This window comes from Mesocricetus auratus, unplaced genomic scaffold, assembly GCF_017639785.1.
Source record: "Mesocricetus auratus isolate SY011 unplaced genomic scaffold, BCM_Maur_2.0 Super-Scaffold_6723, whole genome shotgun sequence".
Lineage (NCBI taxonomy): Eukaryota > Metazoa > Chordata > Mammalia > Rodentia > Cricetidae > Mesocricetus > Mesocricetus auratus.
This window is the reverse complement of record NW_024429183.1, coordinates 11755715-11764947: the sequence shown is the minus strand read 5'-3', so window position 1 is coordinate 11764947 and position 9233 is coordinate 11755715. Positions and strand designations below refer to the sequence as shown.

Sequence of the window (9233 nt, the reverse complement as noted above, 5' to 3'; positions counted from 1 at the left end):
GGAGCTGGCTCTCTCATGTGGGGTAAAGCCATTACTGCTGCTGCAGGAGCCAGCGAGGGCTAGGGCCAGATCTCCCAGGGCCAGTGAAGGGCAGGGCTGGCTCAGCATGACTCTCAGTTTTCAATAGGCATGGTTCACATGGATAGCATGGCTTCTGGTGGTAACACAGGCCACGGGCATCAACACAGACCTACCTGCAGCAGGACCATGGAGCCAGACGTGGCCCTTGGCAGTAGCTGGTGCCCAGATATCACCATGGTCCTAGGTGGCAGCAGGGCCTTGACTCTTGAACCCAGAGACTTGTGTATGCTGTGCAAGCATAAGGTTGAACCTTGGTTGTTTTGAAGTAGCACCTGACAACTATTTGACTTTTGTTTTCTCAAAAGTCTTATTTTAACAAAAAGATTTACCCACTTATTTACTTTTTATTTGTATAGGTGTTTGCCTGCACGCATGTCTATGCACCACTTGTGGACCTGGTGCCTGTGGAGGCCAGAAGGCGTCAGATACCCTGAAACTGCAGTTATAGAAGATTATGAGCTGCCATGTGGGTTCTGGGAATTGAACCTGGGACCTTTAGAAGAGCATCCAGTGCTCTAAAATCATTTAGCCATCTTTCCAGTCCTTCTTTAAAAATTTAAAAGGATTATTTTTGTTTTTATGTCTAGGAGTTTTTTTTTCACATGTATGTATGTAAGTGTACTGCATACATGCAGCGTCTGTGGAAGCCAGACAAGGGTGTCAGATACACTGGGACTGGAGTTACAGACAGCTGTGAGCCACTCAACGTGGGTGCGGGAACCAAACTCAGGTCTTCTGCAAGAGCAGCAAGAGCTCTTAAACCGCTATGGTCGTTTGAATGTGATTGGCCCCATAAGCTCATAGGGAGTGGCACTACTAGGAGGCGTGGCTTTGTTGGAGTAGGCGTGGCCTTGTTGAAGGAACTGTGTCACTGTGGGGTCAGGCTGTGAGGTCTCTTTTGCTTTTAAGCTTTGCTCAGTGTCACAGCCATTTCCTTTGCCTTCTGATCAAGATGTCTGCCTGCACAACACTGCCATGCTCCCTGCGGTGATGATGACGGACTGAACCTCGGAAACTGTAAGTGAGCCTGTAGATGGTTGTTTTTAACTCTTTGACTCTTTGGATGCCCACCACCCAGCAACCAAACAAAGACATGGCTTGTTTCTAGCCAGTTTTTCTTAAATTATCCTGCCCACCTTCTGGCTCTGGGCTTTTACCTTTTTTCTATTCTATACACCTCTTTCCTTCTTACTCCGTGGCTGATTGTGTGGCTGGGTGGCTGGCCCCTAGCGTCCTCTCATTCTTATTTTCTCTCCCCTCCATCTTTTCTTATTTGTTCCCTCTGCCTGCCAGCCCTGCCTATTTCTCTCTCCTGCCTACCTATTGGCTGTTCAGCTCTTTATTAGACCAATCAGGTGTTTTAGACAGGCAAAGTAACACAGCTTCACAGAGTTAAACAAATGCGACATAACAGAATGCAACACATCTTTGCATCATTATGCAAATATCAGCATAAAAGAATGTAACACAGCTTAAACTAATATTCCACAACATGAGCCACCCTAATTAAATATTTTCCTTATAAGAGATGCTGTGGTCATGGTGTTTCTTCACAGCAATAGGAACGCTAACTAAAACAGAAGCTGGTACCAGGGCTGGGATATTGTGATAGGCAACAGACCTTGCTATTGTTTAGAATAATACAGACTTTGGGAGTTTTTGTTAGGAAGCAGTAGAATGCCTTAAATACTGCTTAATGGGTAAGACTAGCAGGAGCATGGGAGACAGTGGTGCTAAGGGGTTTCAGAGGAGAAAAATTTTAGTATGTTGCCTAGAGATCATTATTGTGATACTTTGGTAAAGAATGTAATCGCTTTTTGCCCTTGTCTAAAGAATCTGTCTGAGGTTAAAGTGAAGAGTTTTGGATTAATTCTGTTGGCAGAGGAAATCTCGAAACAGCCTAGTATAGACTCTGTTGTGTGGATATTAGTAACAACTCTAATGAAGATTTATAATGAAAAGGGAGCAAGCTGAACAAACAAAAATACAAAATGTACAGATTGAGAAAAGGGGACCACAAACTGGAATAAGAGCTAAATCCTGTGTTCAAGGAGATGAACAGATTAAGAAATGGAATAAAGGGAGTGGTGACCTCAGGGCAAGATCCCACCCAGATAATTTTCCAGCTTGTGAAAAGGAACTAAAGAAAAGCTGAGAACTGGGTGTGTTGGTGCATGTCTTTAATCCCAGCTCTCCAGAAGCAGAGGCTTGTGGATCTCTGAGTTCAAGGCCAGCCTGTTCTAGAGATTCAGTTTCAGGACAGCTAGATTTAGGCAGTGAAAGCCAGAAATCTGGTGAAGATATAATTGAATGGAGGGCCATGTACCAGTCCCAGTAAGCAGCAGAAGTTGGCAGCTTTGGCCATGTGCTCCTGGCTTTAGAGCTGAAGGTTGAGGACCACTGTTATATAGACCTCCAGCAGAAGGTTTGGTTTGGATTAGAGGTGGATTTTTAAAGGCGTATCTTCCCAACTCCAGATCCAGATTAGACGTGGCTCTTCCTACTTCAAATTAAGCAAAAACCCCTCACTGGTGTGCCCTCTATTTTTCGGTTTTAGTTTATTCCAGTTGTCAGCTTGGCAACCAAGAATAGCTGTGGTAAACCCCCATTGTGGAGTAGTAAATCAGGCACAGTGGTATGAATGTGTAATCCCAGCACCAGAAAGGTGGAGGCAGGGGGATTAGGCAGTGTAAGGTCATCCTCAGCCATGTATGGAGTTCAGTGTCAAACTGGTATACATGAGACCCTGTTTCAAAAATCAAAATTACACAAAACCCAGCTAACCTAATTAACTAACCCTGTAAACAACAACAACAACAGAACTTAAATAGAACTGAGTACTGGGAAACTGTAAACAAAAATAACTACTTTCTCATAACAGAGCCTCAGGTGACAAGCTTTTCCTAAGCTTGCCTGTCTCAGACCAGGCAGCTTCAAGTCCCAACACCAGGGACTCTAGGGAAGACCCTTTTCTGGGTTGCAGACTGTTGACCTTCTTCGTACATGGTAGGAAAAGGGTGAGAGAGTTCTCTAGGATTCCATTCATCAGTGCACTAATCCCATTAATGAGGGTCCCATCTCATGACCCCGAGACCCCACCTTTCATACTGTCACACTGGAGCTCAGGATTCTCACACACAAATTGTTTTGAGGCCACATCCTGTTCGTTCAATGCAATGAGGAATTGGTTGGAGTGACTAACCCACTGAAAATCTCAGTGTCCCGTTTGATTTAATTCTTTCTTGTATATTCTCACTTAAGTATTTGTAGTGCTGATTAAGAAAAAGAATCAACATCAATAAAAATGGCTCTGGAGTTCTGTGAAAATAAGTACTCTCTCCTACACTAACTTGCTTTTTACGGGCTGTGAATCATGCAATCCAAGTTTCATAGATAACGACCTCCTTTGCATCTCCCACAGTAAGTGGGGAATGTGTATGTGATCTCTATTTGACAAACAAATGAATAAAGACTACACAGAACCCATACTTGCCCAGCTACTGACAAAGCCAGAACGAAAACCCCTGTTATCCAGTCTGCCTGTGTAGTGTTGCCACAAGCAGTTTCCTAGATAACACAAAGTGAAGAAGATTAGCGTAAGAAAATCATAACCTGAAATTTATTTTATCTCATTAAACAAACAGTTGAACTGAGGAGAGCTGCTCAAACAGTGCTCTGGGTCACCTGTGAGTCTTCAGGTGTTTGAGTTTCTCCTTCATGAATGCCTATCAAGCAGCTTGTACGATTCATTTGGGAATTTCTCAGATACATTCACAGCCCTAAAGAGAGGAGATTCTCACCGTTTAATTGTCCTCAGTTGGTCTGTATTACTTTATTATCGTTGCTTTCTCGGTGCGGGAGGTTAGACCAAGGGCCCTGTGGATAATGGATGAGCACTCTACCATGGAACTATATCTTCCTCTCTAACTCCCCAGCTTTTCTTCTCAAGGGAATTGTGTGTACTAGGCAAGGGCTCTGCCAATGAGCTACATTTCCGGCCCCAATCCTAGCATCATGAATAGTCTTTTTTGTTTATGCTGTTTTTTTTTCAGTACCGGGAATTTAATCTAATATCCAGAACTTGTATATGCTAGGCAAGTGCCCTACCACTGAGCTATATTGCCAGTACTACTTATTAAATATATTATTGTTATTATGTGTGTATGAACGAACGATATATGTGTGAGTGTGGGCTTGCGTGTGCGCCACAGCATGCATGTGGAAGTCAGAACACACCTTTTAGAAGAGGAGTTAGTTTTCTCCTTTCACCTGGTTTTTGAGGCAGAGTCTCTCTCACTTCTTCTGCATTTCATATTGTGAGCATCTACACCATTCTCCCATCTCCACCTCCCATCTTGAGTTCTGGAATTGCAGATTCAGACCAGTGCATTCATCTCTTCATGGAAATCGACTCAGGGCATCGGGCTTGCACAGCAAGTGCTTGCACCTGCTGAGCCATCTTTCCAACTTTGCCAACACTTCTACTTTTTATTTCGAGTTGGGGGTCTCTCTAAGTGGTCTAAGATGGCCTTGATCTCATTGTAGCTCAAGTAGGCTTTAGTTGTCAATTCAAAAGCCTTGGTGTCCTAAGCAGCTGTTGGGATGAGAGGCCTGCAGACCCAGCTTGGTTGGTCTTATCAGGTGTATGCTCATCTCTTATCACTTCAGAGATCACACATGCACTTGTCTCTTCTCTTTCCCTTTGTGGATCATAGTTGGAATTTGGGGAATAAACAGTTGGATGGGCCAAAGCTGATGCTAACTCACACTCTAGAGACAGAATAACTACAGATGATTAGCACATATTAGTTATGAATGACAGTGAGTGGGTTGTTGTTCTTGAAGGAGACAGCTACTGGGTCAACTTAAAGTGCTAATCAGTCCTAAAAAGGACAATCCTTGAAATTCAGGTTAATTAATTAAAAAATAATTTCTACTATTTAATTCTATACTCTGTCCTTTACCACTTAGTTTTTACATTTCTTTATCAGAGGCAGAGGACTATTACCGCGCGCGTGTGTGTGTGTGTGTGTGTGTGTGTGTGTGTGTGTGTGGTGTGACATGAGCTTGTCATGGTATCACAAGGAAGGCAGAGGACAACTTGCAGGAGTCAAGTAGGTCCTAGGGATCCAACTCAGGCTGTCAGGCTTGGTGGCAAGTACCTTTACCCAATAGCCATCTCCCTGGTCCCATCATTTTAAATGATGCATACATGATTTGTTTGATCCTGTTTTATTTTTGATAGATATAACACCATAATCTTAACATACTTCTGTGATAATATTTGCTTAAGGCAATGTTGAAAAGAATTTTTTAGGTGACCCCAGGAGTGGCCTTTCTCTAGGTTATAAGAACAAAACCAAATAGTATTGCTATCAATTCTCTGTACTAGAGAATATGCTGAAATAATAACAATAATAAAAACTAAATAAAACATCGCCAACTAGAAGTCAAGGTTAAATATACCATTCATTATTAAATTGGACTCCAAAGTTTAAATAAAACCAAGTTTTAATTTAAAAACTGACTTAAAGAACACACATAAAATGTACTGGACAGAACTAAAGAGAAGTCAACATGACCTTCATTTCCAAGTATAATGTAATGAACCATAGCAAGAGACTGCGTCCTCTGTGAAATAAAAAAGCTTAGGTATAGTTCTGTTGGTAGTATGCTTACCAAGCATGCATGAGGCCCTGGGTTTGATCTCCAGCAAAGGTCGTGGGTATATGTTTGTAATTCTGGCAATGGGGAGGTAGAAGTGGAAAGACCAGAAGTTCAATGTCACCTTTGGCTACATAGTAGTGAGGCCAACTTGGACTGCAAAAGACTCCATGGTGGTGATGAGAGTATAGTGGAGGCACTGAAAGGAAAAGATTGGGGCATAGTTCTGATCAAAATTTATCATATGCATGTATTAAATTTTCAAACAATAGAAAAAGATGAAAAAGATTATGAACAAAAAGTTAGTGAAAACAAAGCTGAAAGTTACTAGAGAACTGTGGATGTGACATAGATAAGATGAATCAAAATTCTAGAGAGGAGAGGTGTGCATTATTTTCACTTGGAGGAGGGCATTTACCGATTTGGGGAAGCGAACTTTGAACCTTTGGTCATGTATGGATGGAATAACCACAGAAATAGGATATAGTATTGGTCTTTGTATAGGACGAAAACCTGCAATTTAAGTCAAGATGTATTGAGAAGCAGATGAAACGCCCTACAACCTAGAAGTGTTTGAGGGATAGAAGACCCACCTGAGAGAAAACACCACGCTGGCCTTTCCAGCAAGAAAGAGTAGGAAACTATTGGGATTGGGAGATCAGAAGCTTGAAATTCTGGTGAGTAGATGGGTCTCTCCTAGGGTTTGTTATGACTGAGAATGGAGACACCCCAGGCTATCAGTGCAAAGCTTGGAAACCCATGCCTCAGCAACTCACAGGAGCCAAAGGTCGAGGGCTTTAGCCAGCCACAGCACAGGTACATTAATAATTGGATTAACCCCAGTGCTTACCTTATCAAGAAAGGTGAATCTGATTCGTGTGGGGATAATATATAAACTATGAATGGGCTATATATAAACAATGTCTAATACATAATTAAAAATCCAGCCCAGCATTTTGAGTGCAGAGGCAGATAGACCTCTGCGAGTTCAAGGCTATTCTGGTCTACATAGTAAGTTTTAGGCTAGCCAAGGCTACACAGTAAGACGTTATCTAAAAAAAAAAAAAAAAAAGGTCCATATGTTCTCTTCTGGCTTCCACAGGTACCCACATACATGTTGCATATACTTATACAGATACAGGCACATGAATAAAAATAAAAATAAATCTTAAAAAACATAAGCATTTGTTGAATGTTTGGGGCTTGTGAGATGGCTTAGCAGGTAAACTCTTTGCTGTGCAGTATGAGTACTGGAGTTCAGATCCCCAGAACACATATAAAACCTGGGTGGGAGTGGTGGTCCACCTGTTATTCCCAGCATGTGGGAGTTGGAGACAGAGAATTCTTGGGACATCCTGACATGGTGAGCTCTGGGTTCTGTGAGACACACGGTTTCCATATACATGAAACTATAGAAAAAGGGTCACAGCAAAAAGCCGTAGATGATTAGGTACTTCAAAGGCAGCAACACAATTCACAAACAACTTAACAGATGTGACAAGCTCAAGATAAAGGGGGGGGGGAACAACTTGAAGTAGGAAATGAAAATAACTACCAGCCTAGAATCAATTCACTCTAGAGAAATTTTCATTTTAAAAAAAGAAGGCTTGATAAAGAAATTTCTAGACAAACGAAGACTGAGAGTATCTGTTGTTAGAAGTTTAAATACATAAAATAACCAATAACAGAAATTCCACAAGCAAAAGGAGCATGAGCTCAGACAGAAGAGATGAGCCAAGTCTACAGGGAAATATAGATGTATATATTGACAGCACAGAGCAAGAAACCAATAACTTGTAGATGTTATTGCTGGCAGAATGAAAACAATGGAGTAAAAGACATGAAGAATTTTAAAGTGTTACGGGAAAGTACAGATTTGTGTCACATGGCACTAAGGAAAGCATGGGTGCTGACGTCCAGCAATAACTTGGAAATAGCCCGGAATAGTTTCTATGGAACAGATAGACAGGAAAGAACTGGACAGTGTGAGGGGGGCGGCTTACTTGTTGCGCAAGCCCGATGACCTGAGTTTGACGTCTGAAACTTACATGAAAAAGCCAGATGTGGAGCCGGGCAGTGGTGGCGCACGCCTTTAATCCCAGCACTCGGGAGGCAGAGGCAGACGGATCTCTGTGAGTTCGAGGCCAGGCTGGACCGACAGCCTCCAAAACAATACAGAGAAACCCTGTCTCGTAAAAACCAAAAAAAAAAAAAAAAAAAAAAAAAGCACGGATGTGCTGGTGTGCATCTGGAACCCCAGCATGTCTTATGGCAAGATGGAAAACAGAGGTAAGAGCACCAGCTAGAAGCTTCTGGGCCAGCTACCCCTAGTATGCAGCTTGACAAGAGTGGTACTTCTTCAGCATGGTGGAGGGAGACACTGACTCTCAAAATTGTCCTCTGATTACCCCAGGTGCACCATGGCATGTGGGTGCCCCCAACAAATAAATGAAGTGATGGAATAATACAACTTAATTAATTCAGAAGAGTAAAAAAAAGAACATAAAAATGAGATAAACAGAAAATGATTAAGGTGCTAGCTGCAAGCCCTAGCTTATATATAATTTTATGCTTATATAATTAAATGCTTATTGAATTAATGAATACAAGAACATACCAGCCTCACAGTATAGTCTATACATGGAGGAATAAGCTGTATTTAAATATAGGACAACATATTTTTAATTGATTTGCATATGTGAAAATATATTTTAAAATAATTTTTTGGAACAAAAATTTCTTTTCATAGGGGGATATGCAAATATAGAAAACTCCTTTCAACAGGATAGATATAACATTTATGCCATAACAGATGTTGGGTGAGGCAGCATCTCAAGTTTGAACTTACTCTATGTAAATTATGAGACTTTCAAAAGTGGAGGCAAGAGATGCAATGATTATCTGCATCTGGAACTAGATTTTGTACACAAAAAGATGGCAGTGAGGGGCTGGAGAGAGGCTCAGAGGTTAAGATCACATACTGCTCTTGCAGAGGACCCAAGTTCAGTTCCCCACACCCATGTCAGGTAGCTCACTACAGCCTGTAAACTCCAGCCTTAGGGGATCTGATGCCCTCTTCTGGCCTGCATACCCACACTCAGAAGCACATATACTTAAAAAAAATCTTAAGCTCTTAAAAAAGAAAGATGTCAATGAGTATTCATAATTTCCACCTAGTATTCTAGTATTCTAGTTCTTTCAGAAGAAGGACTTATGCCATTGTATATATAAAGCTCTGCCTGAAAAATATCCCAAACTTTCAATTCTGCATGATTTACTTTACAGATCACTTCTCTGTGTTATTTTAACTTGTTTGCCCTTCTAACCTTGGGGAATATGTTGTTCTTCATTAGTGTATTAGTTAATTTTCTCATTGCTGTGACAAAATGCCTAAGAAAAGCCACTGAAGGTAGAAAAGAGTCTTTGTTGACTTATACTTAGAGGGGCTACAATCCACTAAGGTGGGGAAAGCCTAGGAGAAGTATGCG

The 9233-nt window shown here is 41.5% G+C and overlaps 1 long non-coding RNA gene across 2 annotated transcripts in view; it reads left to right on the top strand.

Annotated features, from left to right (window-relative positions):
- The first annotated feature begins 902 nt into the window (after nucleotides 1-902).
- LOC110341436 overlaps nucleotides 903-9233 on the top strand; it is a 38952-nt gene continuing 30621 nt past the window's right edge. Inside the window, exons 1-2 of one of the 2 annotated variants that reach the window (XR_005873446.1) lie at nucleotides 903-1098; nucleotides 6250-6422. This is a non-coding gene — a long non-coding RNA (uncharacterized LOC110341436). The remainder of the gene's footprint in view (nucleotides 1099-6249; nucleotides 6423-9233) is intronic. The other variant, XR_002383388.2, reaches the window with a different exon arrangement.